The sequence below is a fragment of the Aulonocara stuartgranti genome (genome assembly GCF_965226115.1).
Source record: "Aulonocara stuartgranti genome assembly, chromosome: 7".
NCBI classification, from domain to species: Eukaryota; Metazoa; Chordata; class Actinopteri; order Cichliformes; family Cichlidae; genus Aulonocara; species Aulonocara stuartgranti.
In genome coordinates this window covers 9,178,789-9,196,774 of record NC_138945.1, presented here as the reverse complement: position 1 = coordinate 9,196,774, position 17,986 = coordinate 9,178,789, and the positions used below count along the sequence as shown (strand labels likewise).

Genomic DNA, 17,986 nt, shown 5'->3' with positions numbered 1-17,986 from the left:
GCATCATGGGTGATTTAACATAAATGATTCATTAAACACACATCTGTGAAAACATTTCTGATAAACTTTGCCTAATTTTATGTTATAGCAAATATAATTTTAAAATTAAGACAAGAATGTTTGAATCTGACCACAAACTTTTGAGCAGTAGTGTGTGTTGTATGCATGTGTCTGTCTGTATCTGATCAGGATTTTGTCATCAGTTTCAACAAAACGCTCATTTTTTAGCTGTTTCTATCATCAAAATTGAGTTGGAGTGTTTTAACTCTGGTGGCAATCTCTCCCTAACAAGTCCACTTTATTGCGTGCTCATTTTCTCCTATTAGTGGCTCATAGGAGTCTAACTAATGAACTGTATGCATGTTTCCTAATCTGTCACACTTATCAGTGGCTCATGGTTGCTTAAGGCCTATGTCTGTACTTGACCACAGAGGCAGAGCATCATTCAACCTCAATTCAAATATTATTCCTTAAAACTTGCATAGATCACCAATTATGAATGACGATTGATTAAATATTAACTGGTGTATGGATTGCAACAATAATAGCGAGTGTGTAGATTATATTACCTTTCCTCAGTTTATCACATTAAATCTCAGCTTACTAGTGACCCAGCATTTTTCTAAGTACAGAAGTGCTAAACAACATCATTTTTTCAAGTAATATAAAAATCATCTTTATATATTACCTTTTTAAACATCCCATTTTTCTTTCTAATGTCATTAAAACAATTTTGCACATTTGAATAACAGTAGTCAGACCTCCAGATCTTTTAAGCTTTCAGTTTTTTTCTCAGTGTCACACATGGATTAGTTTTCGTCTCTTTCAATAAGAAAGTCAAATCTTCAAACCCTAAAGCAATCTTTGTTTCTTTCAATCATTCCAATATTTTTCATCTTCTGTTATATAATTGCAGTTAACCAGGGCTTAGCTACTCTGATCTACAGGAATTTTGGGGGTGTGGATACCCATTTTCTTTTTTTCATAGGTGCGGAGCCTTTTTCTACAAAATTACGAATAAACTGCATTTTTTAAAATTACCTTTAACATAAATGTAGACTGACAAGTAACTCAACCGATCACACAGTGATCAGTAGAGAAGAAAGAAAATAACCCATTTCAAAATTTCTAGTTCAGATCAAACTTATTGTTCTGATTAAGGAAACAGTAAATCTGGCCACATTATTGTCCCGATCCTCCAATTTTCCCTTTCCAATGTGACTAAATTAAATTAAAATTTTTTTTAAATAAAAGCAGTTGCACACCCAGATATTTCTTACAGTAAAAATCCTCCAACAACCTTTCAAAAGAAAATTTTTTGTCTTTCCTCAATTTTGAGACCAACTGAACCCACAAACCTGAAGCTGCAGACCCCAAACTAACCAAATTTAATGTTTCCTTAATCAGCACAGTAATTTTTAAGTCTTTATGTGTTATGTTTACTCACAGTTTTGATGCTTGCTTCTTCGACTTGACTCACGATTAGCTCTGCACCATCGCTCTGCTGTTTTCTCTCTCCTCATGCTTCTCCTTCATGCGTCCTGTCCTCAAATATAATCCAACCTGCCTCCTTGTTTCCTCCTTGACTTGTATTCGCAAAATTTCCAGTTAAATTAAGAGTAATCCAGAAAAGTTTTCCTGCTTCAAAAGCTCTTCCAGTTGCCTGTCTTCTTGTCCTCCTTCAAATGTGCATTTTATGAATTTGTATTTATTTGACTTCATATTGCCATGACAACATAACACAGAGCATCATGGTAGATTAAAGCAGGTGGTTCTGTCCTGTACAGAAATGCTGATAAACTCAATTTATTTGAGTTGTCTTAACTTAGAAAAACTAAGTAAGATGGAAGTTTTTCTTCTCAGTGTGGAAGGATGAAAGATGTGTTTTGAAAATGCCACGTCACTACCGTCCTCCTCCCTAGCACGGATCAGTCCGCATGTTCATGGTGCCAGCATTTTTTATGGAATATGTTGAGCAAACCTAGAAAAGCGTCAGCTCAAGGGATTATTGTTGTCATTGCTGTGGATCTTTACCTGATACACTGACTTGGTGAGTAAATGTTTACTCTTATTCAAACTGATTTTGTGGCTTCTCTTAGTTTAGCACCAGGTTTATAATCGTGCTAGCTAGTTAGTGTTAGCCTAGCGTTGCTGCTGCGGCTGGGCTCATGTTACTTAAAAATTAACACCACAGCCTTAAAAACCTTATATAAAAATATGTCTGTGAAATTTTCTGTTGATTGTTTGAAATAAAAAAGTGAGATAAGAGCCCAGACAAAATTCTTCGGGGGGGGTGAAAACAATAAGCCAAGAGTTAGCTGTGCTCGCGGACTCTTATCAAGCCTTGACCTCCCGGTCAGCTGGGTAACAGAGCTCTCCGAAAACGTGGAAGCACTTTTGCAAATATGTGATATTTTGATAAATTAAGTAGATATTTGAGCATTACACAGCTACATTCTCCACTGAAAATATCTTAAAAGGTTATTTTGTGACCCAGAAAGGGTAATCTAGGGGAAAGGAGGATCGCATATGTCGGCCATGGTTGTCGGAGCCTGTGCGTACTTGTAAGCTCGCCAATGGCGGAGGAGCGCGGCTTATTGCTTTTTCTGGGTCACAAAATCAACTTTTAAGATATTTTCAGGCGAGAATGTAGCTGTCGAAAGTTCAAATATCTGCTCGATTTATCAAGACATCACATATTTGCAAAAATGCCCCGACGTTTTCCGAGATGTCCATTTTTTCATGCTTTGTGGCACCTTGAACATCTGTGGCATCTATTAATGTCAAATCTAGCCTTTATTTAACAACATAAGCAAACTCTATGTTACAATGATTGCACAGCCATTAAGGATCAAATCGGTTTCTGAAAAATGTTCTGTTTTTTCTCCCTCTGCTTGCTTCATACTGTCTTTGAGGCTCGGGACCAGCACTCCTGCTGTTGGACAGAAAGACATCAACTCAGTGGTAAGTATTTTGGTTTTCCAATATATTAGCAACTGTCAGTGACATTTATATTATTCAGGCTGAACTTTAGATCAGCCTGTTTTACTTATTGTTTTATTTGTTTTTTTGGTTTGGGGAAGTTGTTTCTTTACTGATCTTTTCCTGTCTTCTGTTATTAGACTTGAGATATGACTGCACTAGGCTGTTGCTGGTGACTCCAGTTAATTCTACAAGACATGCTGTGTAAGTAAACAAACAACAACAGTTTGGTCTGCATTTCTTGAAAGATCACATCCCCCAAACTTAGTTTAGAGGGTCTACACTGAATATAGTGAAGTCTGCAAGTTTTCTAACAGCAAAATTTGTTTTGTGCCCAAATCATTTTGCACATCATTAGAATGAAAGTTATTGGCCTTGTTTGCATAGCCCTTTTTTAAAATGATGCTTTCATGACATTATTGTGTGTCGGGTGGGGGTCAGGACTATCCAGACTGACAATTGGGACATTGAATGTCACCTCTCCAGTGGGGAAGGAGCCTGAGATTGTCCAAATTGGAGTCTGTTTTATACCAAATGCAGAAAAAAATGTTTTAAGAAAGCAATTAAGTTCATGTTCCAAAAAATATGATTGTTTGCTTGCAGGACACCAGGAGAGATGAGTCCTCCGTCACAGATGGTGTGGTCAGTGAAGATGGTCGCCTGCAGGTTCAAGCTCACTGCATCTCCAACCCACATCCACTGCCACTGTACTTAAGGGAAGTTAAAGACTTTCTTCTGCACCTACATTTGGATCACCTCGATCCATGATAGTCATTCAGGCAGTAATGCCTGGACTGGAAACAAGCCATCCTTAAAACATTACAACATTCCAGCTCATGTGTTGGAATGCAAAACAAATGTGTTGTTTAAATTAGAGACTGCACTTGTGACAGAACAACACATATTTTTATTTTGATTATATAAGTAATGTAAGTACAAAACAAACTTGTGGTAGGCCTAAACTTATTTTCAGAATAATTACATCTGCGACCTTGTTTCATTGTAAGATTATAACAGTGATGGCAATATAATTGTTTGTTGTTCAGCAGAACAGTGTCCAGTATGTTGGCTGTTATACTTTGTTGTGTTTGAAAATAAAAGTTGGTCTGATTTTAACATCCTTACAAAAAGTGTTGTTAATTATTTTTAATCATATTCAGGTTACCACAAATTGTTTTTTCATTTAGTTGAACTTGAAATGTTTGTCAGTAAGTAAACAATTAGCACTGTACAGTCAGAAATATCAAGTTATTCTTAATACTGCAGACTTGCACTGTATAAGTTGTCCTAACAGTCATCTTAAGTAAGCTTTACTTAGTTTTTTTGAGGCAATGAGTTTCCTTAATTTTTTTGAGTTCTGGGAACTAACAAGGCTTTACAGTGTACTCAAAATGAGTAAGTTGCCCTAACTTGGTCAACTTACGTAAACTTGATCCAATTTTCTTGAGTTCTGGGAACAAATGAGCTTGTACAGAGTACTCAAAATAAATAAGTTGTCCTAATTTAGTCATTTTTAGCTAAGCTTTACTCAATTTTTTTGAGGCAACGAGTTTCCTCAATTATTTTGAGTTCTAACTAATTCGATTTTACAGTGTGTAAGAGCAGGAATTTAACTACAAACTCTCATAGTTCCCGTCAGTATCATTCATTCTGCTCTGCCTCAATGGTCACAGTGGCTAGTTTAAGTACGTTTGCACCATAGAAATCCACTGATGTTCAGTGAGTCCCTTTGATACATGTTTAGACCTTCATAATTTTCAGGGTGCATGAGTGTTATATCTCCATCTCATCCTAAACATTTTACCAACATGTAAAAGGCATACGTCCACAAGATTTTGATTTTTTTAATTTTAATTGAAACTTGTTTTTTTCTGAATAAACGTGTGAGATGGCCCTCGGGCCTCTAAATCCACGTCCAGGTTTGGGTGACTACTTGGATTAGGGGAGTATTATTTAGAGCAATGTTTGTCACTTTGGTTAATTGCTAAACTCAGGCCGTTTTTGTTCAGTCTTTTTCTAACTGAGCTTTCACATTTAACATGCTAACTGAAGCCTGTAGAGTCTGAGCTGTAGCTCTTTTATTTTCTGTATTGTACAGTCTGACTTAGGGGTGGATTTGCTGGGATTGGTGACTGCGTTGCATGTTTTGAATAATCTTCTTCAGAGTAGACTTTTGGTGTAAGCTGATAGTGAATGAAGAAAACTATAAAAAGCTGCTGTGGTTTTAATTTTCCAAGAGAGGTAATGCACATAATGCAGAGACGAGCGCACGGGGGATATCCAAATTCTAGGAAGGCAGCCTGCTGCTGTACACGGGCGGATTCTTCTCAGTCAGAGTTCTTAACAACTTGACTGTTTTCTCCAACCTCACAAAGAGTGCTGTTTCCATTCTGGGAAGTCTACTCATTGGTGTAGGTAGTTCTTCAAATTATAAGTAGCTATATATGAGCAGCTATATTAGCTTTGACTTATCATATGTTAAATATTATACTTTCCTGGTTTAAAATTTATGATGGCTCAAAATTCAAACCTTACAAATTAAAACCCTGAATCATCACCACCTGTGTGAACTACAAGGGTGCCATCCTTTTTCTTTTCAATCCATTAAGTACCACATTTTACACACTGAGCAAGAAAGGAAGTGAGCTCTTCATGGTGACCCCAGAAATTTTAATGTATCACTTTCTAGCATACTACTGACACTGCTCGACATCTTCTTTTCTTTTTTTTGCGTGTCCCGTTTGGTTCTTTTGCCATCAGAATTATTGTGGAAAGACAAAGAAAGATGCCCAACAGATTTACTTTACCAAATGGACCATCCCAGCCTTGCCTTAATGATCTATTTGATTCACCTTTGCTTTTATTGTTTATTTTGTTTTATTTTCACTTGCTAAACATGGGACAGATTTGACTGCGGGAAAGAAAATGGAGAAAGAAAGAGGGAAAGAAAAACAGCGGGGAAGAGGAATGTGATAAAGGACAAAAAAGAAAAACAAACAGACAAAAAAATACATATATCAATCACCTGGATCACCTGTCAGGAAAGAAAAAAGAGAAAACGAGCAAAAAAAAAGAGAGCAATATAATAAATAACATCATCGCGATGATCTATGTGAATATAACAGTAAATACTAAATATTGAATATTATTGTGCAGCACGTAAGATCGACAGCGCACAGTGTGCTTTGAGGTAGGAGCCAGAGTGACGGGGGGGGTGTCACTGCTCGACATCTCCCAGTACAGTATAAGAGTCCCGCCACAAGGAGACACAAAAGGCTTTCAAACCAACAGTTTCTGCTTCCAAAGTGGCGCCAGCCGTCACCACTGATCATCGTACTTATGTAACATAGACTGTGGATGCATGTTTAAGTTGATACATCACTTAAAGCCACCACTGTTCAGGCATCACATCTGTCCATTAGGTTTCCCTTTCATACTCAACATTTTTATCCCTGGGTACTAACTTTTTTGTTTTTGCTGACTGTTTATTTATTTGTTTGTTTGTCTAATGCTCTTGTTGCACTGCTAAATAGGCTGTAGCCAACATGATTTATAAAGGGATTATAAAATCTAAGAAATTACTGCATTATTTCACCTACTCTTATTAAACTCACTTTCCTAAAAACTGATTGCAGCTTCTACTTTGTTTAGTCAATGTTATGTCTCTAAATTATTTCATATCATTCATGGGAGATATGCTTGATAAATGATAAGTTAACAAGTCACTGCTACCAGCTTAATCAATTCATTGGGGCAACCTGCGTGTTGTGCTGCATTGTCTGATTTGGTCATAGTGTGTAAACACCTCTAGAGGCCACTGTTGTATAGCTGCTGCAAACTGAACGTGCCCGTACCAGAGGTTATACTTAAAATGGCAGCTGCCAGGAAGTCTCTTTGGACATTTGTGTTCGCCCTTTATGAAATAGATATGTTGTATTACAAGGTACTAATGCACCCTTGCATTGGTAAAATAAATTCTACTAGAATAGCTGATACTCCCTTACAGAAGATTTATTTTGACCTTTCTAAAGCCTTCTTTAAAAATTAGAAAATAAAATGAAAACAGGCATATCAAAAAAAGCCTACTAGAAATACTACTCTGCATTACATCCTAACACTTGGCTAAATCCTAATATGTAATTCTGGTTTAATAGTTTATTTCACTAAATGTGATTATGCACTGAAAAAAAACATGTTGGTTTAGATAATTCAATAGTGGACACTGGTTGCACACAGATGTTTTGCTTTGGCACGAACTTAAACTATTGAGGTGAATTAACACAAGTTATTCATATTCAATAAACCTGTGCAATTTGTGTTGATAAAATATGATTGAAACATGTTTTGGTGAAGTAATTTGAGCTCCTGGATATTTTAATCCTTCACAATTTTCACACTTTATTCCAACACTATTCAGTAACTTTTACCCAAATACTATTTGGTCACTGAAATACTATATGTTATCTTGTCTGTGAAGGTTCTCAGTCATCCAGGTCATCGTAGTCAAAGGAGCTTGCAACTTCTTTAAGTTACGTCTTCAAGTAACTTAAAGAAGTCCAGATGCTTTTCTTTGCAAGCTTCTTTGACTACATGTTATCTTCAAATTACATGTTGGTATTACATTCCAAATATTTTCCAGTGAAAGCCTTATAACAGATTGTATTGTTCTCTTCCAAGATTGTTGCCAGCATCCCCTAGTAACCTTTCAAAACAAAAACGCTAATATCACTGCAGTGACAGTAGGTAAACCAGGGGTCTCAAACTCACGGCTCAGGGGCCACCTGCGGCCCACGTCACCCCTACTTGCCACCCCTACTGTTGACGTGAAGAAAGGAAATGCAATTTGGCCCTTGAAGTTAGTTTTTGTTACGGGGGATTTTGTGGAAATTGAAAATAAGTTGTTTAAAAAGCAAAAATGTTTTAAAATGAGGGCAATATGAGCAGAGAGTAAAAACATGTTGAGGGATTGGCTGTATTAGTTCAGTGAGAGAGTTATATGTAAAGAAAACAATTTTCACTAGCAGTCAAAAACTAATGTGTTCACTTATGTCTGCATTTTTATTTTGTTAAATATGGATAAAACTATTGTAGAAATGCTTCCACGTGTCTGGCCAGAAAGAGAGTATCTTTCCTTTTTATTTGTTAGTTCAATAACAAGGTTTCAGTTAGTTAAGAGTGAGAAGTTTTTTGCATTCACATTTGCAGTTTTGTTATACAATATTTGAAACTTAAAACAAACAAACAAAACACTACATTTTCTGAAAGATTTGTGGGTGTTTTCTTGTTTGTTTGTTTTTGTACTACTTGAACACTAAAGTGGCCCTCCAATGACATGACAGTACCAGCAGTGGCCCACAGCTCATTTAAGATTGACACCCCTGCTTTAAGGTGTTATTATGTGGATATGTTGGTTTTATTTAGTTGCTGTCAACAAGTGGAAGGTAACCTAATGAAGCCTGTTATGTCTTTCTGTGGCTCAGAAGTTGGAAATTTCAATAACAGTGCGTTATCCAATTACTCAGATTGTCAGAGGAGTTCACATTTCCCTATATACTCGATTAAAATACCCCATCTTCGATCCATCCCATACAGGTCACCCTGACAACACTGAGCAGTCCCTTCAGTGACAGGCTGCTGCTGCTGTCAGACTGTACACTGCACAACAGCAGTGAATGTACACCACATATGAACACACTGGGGTCTTTACATATATCAGTGTGCAATACTAAATACCTGCTACTATTAACACCCAAACACTGCACTATGTTTCATTCTTCTTCTACTAGTAATCTGTATAATTGCATCATATATGTGTATATATGTATGTCTGTATATGTATGTGTGTGTATTTGTGTGTGTGTGTGTGTACGTGTGTGTGTGTATGTGTAGATAGATAGATAGATAGATAGATAGATAGAGTGATTTACATATATAAGTACATATCTATTCATTGTACCTGCATAGTCTATATTTCTTCTATTTTTGCAAAGCATTATTGCTGTTAGGTATGCTGCATGTGTTCATTTGTTCCTGCCTTGTGTACTCTGCTGCAGTAACAATTTGAATTTCCCAACTTATCTGAACTGTATCTAAACCCAGCTGATATCTGGCTACATTTTCTGCTGAGCATCCAAATCACACTGGACTGAAGTTTACACTGTATAATGCCTGATTTCTTGTAAATATTTAACGAAATCTATCTGACCCCAGTAGGCACTCCCACACTCCGCGACCCGCCAGGGAAAGGGGGCCCAGGCCCATCCAGACCGGGGCCCAGTGCAGCAGCGCCTCCCGGCCCCACAGAGCCCGGGACAGTCCACCCAACCCCACCACAGAGAAAACTGCACCCACCCCACCATCCACTCATCTTCCAGACTACATAAGACAATAAACGCCCAGGCTGAGATCTTCCTCCACCTCTCCTGTATCTCCCCCTCCTGCAGAGAGAGTTCCTGAAGAGAGGAAAGCTCCTGCAAGATGTGACTATCTCCCCCACCAGTTGAAGAGCCCCCCAGGTGGCTCGACGCACCGGCGGCACCCTGCTCCAGGGCTGGGCCCCCATGCACCCACCCGCCCACAACCCCGGCAACACACCAACCAGGACCCAAGCCCCCGAGGCCCGGCCCGGGCCCCAGCCCAGAGACGGAGCGCCCCCAGAACCTCACGCCCATCCCGGACCCACCCAGGGGCAGCAAAGGCCACTCTTAATACAGACAGAAGTCAGGTAGTCAAAAATCTCTTATTCTGCTTTTTGTATTCTGAACTTCTTGAGTGGACAGCCAACAATCCTACAAATAGACTAGAGGATGTGCCTGAAATGTTTGTTAAAACAAATAACTGGACCTTAGTTGTTAAGCTCAATGTTCTGACTGTCACAAGTGTCTAAAATCTGCAGTTTTGGAATTTTTCATGTGGATAACAAAATTAAAAAACAAAGAAAAAAAAACACTCCAAAAAAACAAGTGATACATGTGATGAAGGACTGACATAATTTGATTCATAAGACTTTATTTGATATTCACATACTGTAAGCAGAAAACAGCTTTAACAAAGCAAACTTGATGGAAAGGACTAACACCAAGCTTATCCATCGTTAAAACTGAAAAATCAAACCAAAGTAATAAATTACAGATCTCCCTTAAATGTAAAGTGAACTTTCTAATAGGCTCTTCTGGCCTTTGTCTGCAGTCATAAAACATGGCACGCAAGGTACCCACAGCTGTTTTGTCCCCGTACAGTTCTTTAAGTTGAAGAAAGATCTTATCTGGCGTATCCCGCTCCACTTGCTCCAAAATAAGAATTTCACGTTGTGGTTCTCCTAATGCACTCAGCACAAAATCACACTGCTGTTCTATAGACCACTTTTGAGCATGGAGCATTGCACTAATCTGGCTCTCCCGGTCTTCGTAATTCGTGTTAAGCCACAAAATTCTGGTACACAGGGTGCACCAATAAAAAATGGTGACACCATATTAACGGTTTCAGATAGTTCATCAGCCATATTGATCAGTCTAAGGCAGGTGGTTTTGTATGCTGGTCAAAAATCCTGTCGACAAACGTCAAATGTTACGTATGGTTCACAATGACTCCCGTACAAGAACGTAGTAAGGTCTACTATTGACCAGTAAGAAACTACCACACTCACACTGCAATGGGGTCCACAAGATTTAGTTTTCTTCCTCCAAGTCAGACTACAGGCTGAGGACACAACTCCGGCCTGGAATCCAAGGCCCAAAGCCATGAACTTCTTCTTTTTGCATGTTGTTGTAAGTTAAAATCCTAATAAAACGTCTAATTATTTATTTACCTGCTGACTGCAAAACAGCCACCACACTTCCGGCTGTCACTTCTCCTCCATTAGAAGCTGCAGCAGACGACATCATGCCTGCAGCGCAGGAGCCTGCAGCTATTCCAGCTGAATTGAAACCTGCAACTCCCAGAAGAGCAGGAGCAGTGACTACAGCACCTACTGCAGGAAGACAAGACATGTATCAGACATGGATTGGGCTTTGATTCAAATTAGCTTACTTGCTCCTGCAGCAGTACACACAGCTGTCACTATAACACAACATAAGAACACACATTAACATCTAACTGGGCCATAGCTCAGCACACAGCTGATCAAGGATTTAGATCAAGTAACTGAGCTACAGAGAAGACGGGGAGGCTCTACGCTACGATGGAGTATTAGAGCCACAAGAAAAAAGTTGTTGATATGGACATTACTGTTCCACAACAAACTGCTATAATTACTGTTTCTGCTACAAAATTCCTTATTTAGATGAGTTAGTGAAACAAATTGATCAGCCATTGTGTGATACAACATTCAACCTCTTTATTGCACGAGGATGTAACCATCGATAACCTTGCATCTGTCCATTAGATCGTGGCTCAAGACTTGGCAGTTTGTCTTGTAATTGGAAGGTTGCCGGTTCAAGCCGCGGCTCGGACAGTCTTGGTTGTTGTGTCCTTGGGCAAGACACTTCACCTACCGCCTACTAGTGGAGGCCAGAGGGCCCGATGGCGTGATATGGCAGCCTCGCTTCTGTCAGTCTGCCTCAGGGCAGCTGTGGCTACAACTGTAAAAAAAAGCGCTATATAAATGCAATCCATTATTATTATTACCAGCCCTTTTTTGGTACAACCTAATACTTATCACCACACTGCGTTTATGAGCTAAAACCAGGGAGTTTTAGCTCATGAGCTAAAACTCCTGTGAAAAGCATTTTAAAGTTGTGTTCTGGTTATTTTAGCTCATGTTTCCTTCTTGCTAAAACCAATTCTGAAGTACGATTTCACCAACTCAGATGATATACAGTAGCAACCATGGCAGCTTGCCTTGAGACAGCTGTAATCTCCACATTTTGACTTTATTCTCAAAATGATCGATAATACCTTTCTTAACTTTGCCCTCATACTACATCGTATTATCCTGACTGCAGCACAGTTACATGTAATTGTTTCAGGAAGAAACACTTGGTTACTGATCATCAGGATGCTTCACAATGAATACATGTATTGATATGTATTTACCTATGAGTTTTAGAGATAAAATAAAAATACATAAATAAGCAAATAGGTTTGTTAAATGCCCGGCTGTGATGGCTAAGGCTGTCACTGAAACACAAGAAAGAAAACTAAAGATCTCACCACAGCTGAGTCTGGAAATATTAAGACATTTTCTGTAATGCTAGAATCATCAACTCATATAATGTAGAGATGATCTGAAAAAGGCAGCTGTACTCACATAGACCCATTGTTCCACTCAGGATGAGAAACCTAAGATTGGACTGTGTCTTAAACAGAAGTGAGCATCAGCTGTTATTTCCTGGATAATGAAACTGAATGGGCGTCACTGGGTCTGTGAAGTAAATAAACTTCCTTTAGTCGTCATAGAACAAGTGATTGTGAGGCTGGATCTCAGGAGGTTTGACATATTTATTTATTTTATGTTTTTTATTATGTATTTCACACACATGTGTTATTTCAAGGATTGTTCTTTCTATTTTAATCCTTATGTTAAATCAACTGCTTAAAATAAACACAAACAAAAAGGAGGTTATGATACGGAGCGTGTTTGAATGTTATTTGGGTCACTGAAAATGTGTCTGCATTATGTGTGCCCTTTCTTTGGGGTGTGGTATGTAACATAAGAAAGACCGCAGGTACCAATTAGTGTAGAATTTCCTCACATACTTGAGTCATACCTTGATTCTGGTTTAATCTTGTTAAGAAAAATAGTGAGAAACAGAAATGGAAATAAAATGGGTGAGTAAGGCTTATCACAGCAGACACAAGAGCAGAAGGTGAGAGGAGTTATAAAAACAACCAACGTTTGAGAAGCCCTGGACAGGAGATCCTATGAAATGGCAGCACTGGAGATCATGACAAGACACACGTTCAGGAAAGTTTATTACACTGCATTTAATCCCAGTCATTTTCAGAGAGAGATTAAAGGTTGAAGACTGATTTATAACAAGTCCCCACACAAACATAGATAAAGCACTAAAAGTGCCTCACTGACGAGCAAGAAGTGCAATAAATAACTGAGAAGTGATACATGCTGTATGGGCGTCGCACATATGACGAGTTAGGAGTGAGAACGTGTTGATCTGCAGGGAAGCAGGAGACTGTTGTTATAGAGTGGATTGAGGATTTTTATTCTTTATTTCTATTTTTCAAGACTTTGTGAATTGTCTTTTTTTAAATAACTTGGCTTACCCTTTTTGGTTTTGTTAATATTGGCAATAGTGTGAAGTACTATTGTTGGGTTAGAATATATTTATTATATAGGTCATCCAGTTAAGGTAAATGTCATGTTTTGAATTGTTAGAATCTGATGAGCATTATTTTATTTTATTTTTTGTTGTTTTGTTTTTCTGTTTTCCCCCTGAGAGATTACCACCTTAACGTGGTCAGGCGATGTGATGGCTGCAGTTACAGCCACACAGTGGTAATATCAGTGTAGAGGCTTACACACAACACTGCATCCACATTGGTCTTTCTTTAAATATAAGGTTTAATTTACAGGATAATAAATAACTGGTTTTGGTCTCAGTTAGGTTTTTGTGTGTTTTACCCCTTTTTGTGATTTTTGTGGGCTGATCAGCCACTATTTAAGTTTCCCCCGTTGTCTTCTTTAGTGAGGTCAGTTTGTTTGAGGTATCAGTATTGGTTGTTGCTAACTTTGAGTAGAGTTCTGTTATTTTGACCTCTTTTATGGGCACATATGATTTTTTTTTTTTGTATAATTTAACCAACTATGTTGTTGGGTTAAATAAATAAAAAAATGGGGGGGGGGAGGGGGGGGGGGCTGTACTGCAGTGGCCCTGAGAGGCCAAATGCAAACCATCAAAAAGGAAAGTTATGAGTTTAATGTTAAAATACGAGAGCGTTTCTCTCGTATCTGTCCTGATACTGCTATTTCATCTGCTATAAACAATAACCATACACTATTATTGCAATCTATACTACAGCTCAAAAGTCTGTAGAGAATTAGAAATGTCTTATTTTCTGACAACAGTAAAAATCGTTTAGAAGTTTTACTAAATTAATCAGAAGCGTAAAGAAATATAAATAATTAACGGTAACATTTATCATAAATCACAAATGAGATTTAGTGGAATATCTACTTAGTGTTGTTGAGACTCTCCAATTCTTTTTGTCTCGGTAGAGATCACGCAGAGATGTTTCCAAATTTCACACAATCCTTTTATTACCCATTTTCCTTACAGATGCATCTGAAGATCAGCACACTGCATCCTGTGCAGTCCTACTCTAAAGGCTGATCTGAAGAGTTTCACACAACAGCTACAGTTATAGTCTCTGGTCTCCAATTTCTACAGTAAATCCCCCACAATGGAAAAACACTGGTAAAGTGGCCTGGGGTGCTGACACCCTGACCCCCATCTCCTTTTAAGGTAATGTACATTGGCAATTGTCTGCCCCTCACCCTCAGTAAATCTTGCTACTGTCCTGTGTTTGGGGTTAATTGCCCCACTTCCCTGCACCCCAGTTCTTTGTTCCCATCCCAGGACTATTTTCTATTTTCTAATCTTAAATCCTATAAACAACAAAATCATACTACGACACACACTAATAAACTACATTCACTATGACCTCAATACCTATTAGACAGTCCATTATTTCTACAGTGTACTGTTATGAAAACAACAGAATGATGATGAGACACTGTGGTAAAGTCTTACAGGTATATTTGCAGATAGTTATCAATACAGGATAAACACTGTGGGCTCCAGGAGACGGGGCAGAGGTAGGGAAGGTTGTCTGGAGGCACACTCAGACACTGTCACAGAAGGTCATGGAGATCCGTAACACTGAAACGTCTGCACAGAAACAAAGAGTGAGCAACCCATCTTGCCTCAATGATTACCGCCCAGTAGCACTCACCCCCATCATCACTAAGTGCTTAGAGCGACTGGTCCTAGCACACTTCAAATCCTGTCTCCCCCCCACCCTGGACCCCCACCAATTCGCATACCGCCGGAACAGGAGCACAGAGGATGCAGTCTCCATCGCAATGCACTCTGTCCTCTCACACCTGGACAACAACAACACCTACGCCAGAATGCTGTTTATAGACTTCAGTTCAGCATTCAATACAATCCACCCCTCACAACTCATCAGGAAACTGACAGACCTGGGTATCAGTTCCCTCATCTGCAAATGGTTACTGGACTTCCTGACCAACCGCCCCCAACATGTCCGGCTGGATAGCCGCTGCTCATCTACCATCACAATGAACACCGGTGTACCACAAGGCTGTGTGATGAGCCCTTTCCTCTACTCCCTCTTCACCCACGACTGCAGACCTGCTGATGGTTCCAACACCATCATTAAGTTTGCAGATGACACCACGGTGATTGGCCTCATCAGTGACAACGATGAGGCCGCCTACAGGGAGGAGGTGGATCGTCTGGCTGAGTGGTGCGACAGAAACAACCTGCTGCTTAACACCGAGAAGACCAAGGAGCTCATCGTGGACTACAGGAGGAATGCTGACCCACATCCACCCATCCACATTAAGGGGACGGCTGTGGAGCGTGTGAGCAGCTTCAAGTTCCTGGGAGTCCACATCTCCGAGGATCTCACCTGGACGACCAACTGCTCCAAGCTGGTCAAGAAGGCTCACCAGCGCCTCTTCTTCTTGAGGACTCTGAGGAAGAACCACCTGTCCTCAGACATCCTGGTGAACTTCTATCGCTGCACCATCGAGAGCATCCTGACCAACTGTATAACAGTCTGGTACGGGAACTGCTCTGCCTCGGACCGGAAGGCGTTGCAGAGGGTCGTGAAAACTGCCCAGCGCATCGCCGGAGCACCACTTCCTGCCATAAAAGACATCTACAGGAAGCGGTGTCTGAAAAGGGCTGGGAAAATCATCAAAGACCCCAGTCACCCATCACATGGACTCTTCACCCTCCTGCCCTCTGGGAGGCGCCACAGGAGCCTCCGGACTAAGACCACCAGGTACCGGAACAGCTTCTTCCCCACAGCTGTCAGACTCCTGAACTCTGCCTCCTGACATCTGACCCACGTTAAACTCATGGACTGAACATACACACACCCACAATGGACAACTGTACCCTCAAACACAATAATAACATGGACTGAACCACCACTCACAACCACTAGCACTTTATACAGCCTCTGTAGAAACTATCTACACCCTCACTTATCTTAACTGCACTACTGTATAGCTCTGTGTAAATAATCATTCTGTACATTCGATAATTTTTAATCCTACAACTGTTTACAACTTGCATAGTTCCCATTTCTGTATAGCTGTATATCCCAGATTCTGTAAAGTTATTTATTTCATATTCTGTATAGTTTTTCATATTTATATCCTGTTCATATCCTGTACATAGCTTGTACTCACTACAGCCTGTACATACTTATAGTTATAGAATATTCACAACCTACTTCATACCGTGTACATTATAACATACCATAATAGACCCATTTCTGTAATATACTCACATATCTATATTATTGCTAATATATATTGTAATATATCTATATCACTAAAGCACTTCTGGATGGATGCAAACTGCATTTCGTTGCCCTGTACCTGTGCATGTGCAATGACAATAAAGTTGAATTCTATTCTATTCTATTCTATTCTATTCTATTCTATTCTATTCAATTCAAAGGCAAGAACTGATGGAAAATGTGACATGACTGTGGCATAATACGTTACCTTGGTACTGCAATGATCTGGTTGTTTAGAAGCCAGCATGAAGACCTCGCGAGGAACAGGCGAGTAATCAGCTGATTGTTCACAAGTGACTGAGGGACGGGAAGATGGAGGAGCATCCCCTAAAAAAGACAAGCACACGGACAACAACACAGGCATACACCGAAAGAGGAGAGAGAAAGAAGCAGGCCAGCAAAAGAGAGCAAGGGAACCATGACATCTACTGAGGCCCATTTTTATTTGGTACATCGTATCACCAGATGTCAGTTTGTGATGTTAGATCCCAACTTGTCAGTGAAGAAATCTTTTTCCAAAGATATCAGCACAAACCAAAATCATTGTGTGGATTAAAAAGAGCAAATTGTTGAAGTTTGTGATGGATCACTCCATTTTCTGTTTGCACTTGTCAGATGTGTTGCAGGTATATAACCATGTGATCAGTCCATACAGCAGTGATCGTTACTACAAATGGGCCCATGTATAAGTGTGTAGATATTTCCTAATACATCATGGGTGATTTAACATAAATGATTCATTAAACACACATCTGTGTAAACATTACTGATAAATTTCATGTAATATTATGTTAAAGTAAATGTAAATTATTAATTAAAAGATGACTGTTTCAATCTGACCACAAACCTTTGAGCAGTAGTGTCACGCTTATCAGTGGCTCATGATTGCTTAAGGCCTATGTCTGTACTTGACCACAGAGGCAGAGCATCATTCAACCTGCCAGCTGCCTATCTTGGGAGCTTTTCAAGGATGACAGACTCCACTTTCTCTGCAGCAAGACAGCTCATAACTTTTTTACAGTGTCTCCCTGTCCTCAGACTTCTATATATTCTTCTGTAATACATAACTATACACTATCATTGCAATCTACACTACAGCTCAAACGTTTGAAGTCAATTTTCACCTGGTTTATAACCATGTGATCGGTCCACACAGGAGTGATTGTTTCTAAAATTTGGCGCACGTATAAGTGTGTAGACATTTCCTAATGCATCATGGGTGATTTAACTTCAATGATTAATTAAACAAACATCTGTGAAAACATTTATGATCATTTTCATGTAATATTATGTTAAAAGTAAATGTAAATTATTAATTAAAAGACAACTGTTTGAAACTGACCACAAACTTTTGAGCAGTAGTGTGTGTTGTATGCATGTGTCTGTCTGTATCTGATCAGGATTTTGTCATCAGTTTCAACAAGACGCTCATTTTTTAGCTGTTTCTATCATCAAAATTGAGTTGGAGTGTTTTAACTCTGATGGCAAT

General features: G+C 39.2%; 2 long non-coding RNA genes across 2 annotated transcripts; one reads left to right on the top strand and one right to left on the bottom strand.

Moving 5' to 3' along the window:
• Positions 1–1,278: 1,278 nt before the first annotated feature.
• Positions 1,279–4,481, top strand: LOC309711109. Its single transcript, XR_014277887.1, has 4 exons — positions 1,279–2,050; positions 2,916–2,964; positions 3,123–3,186; positions 3,586–4,481. It is a non-coding gene; the product is annotated as an uncharacterized lncRNA (long non-coding RNA).
• A 10,198-nt stretch (positions 4,482–14,679) lies between these two features.
• On the bottom strand, positions 14,680–17,475 carry LOC309711984. Its single transcript, XR_014278144.1, has 2 exons — positions 16,706–17,475; positions 14,680–14,828 (listed from the first exon to the last, which is right to left on the bottom strand). It is a non-coding gene; the product is annotated as an uncharacterized lncRNA (long non-coding RNA).
• Positions 17,476–17,986: the final 511 nt, after the last annotated feature.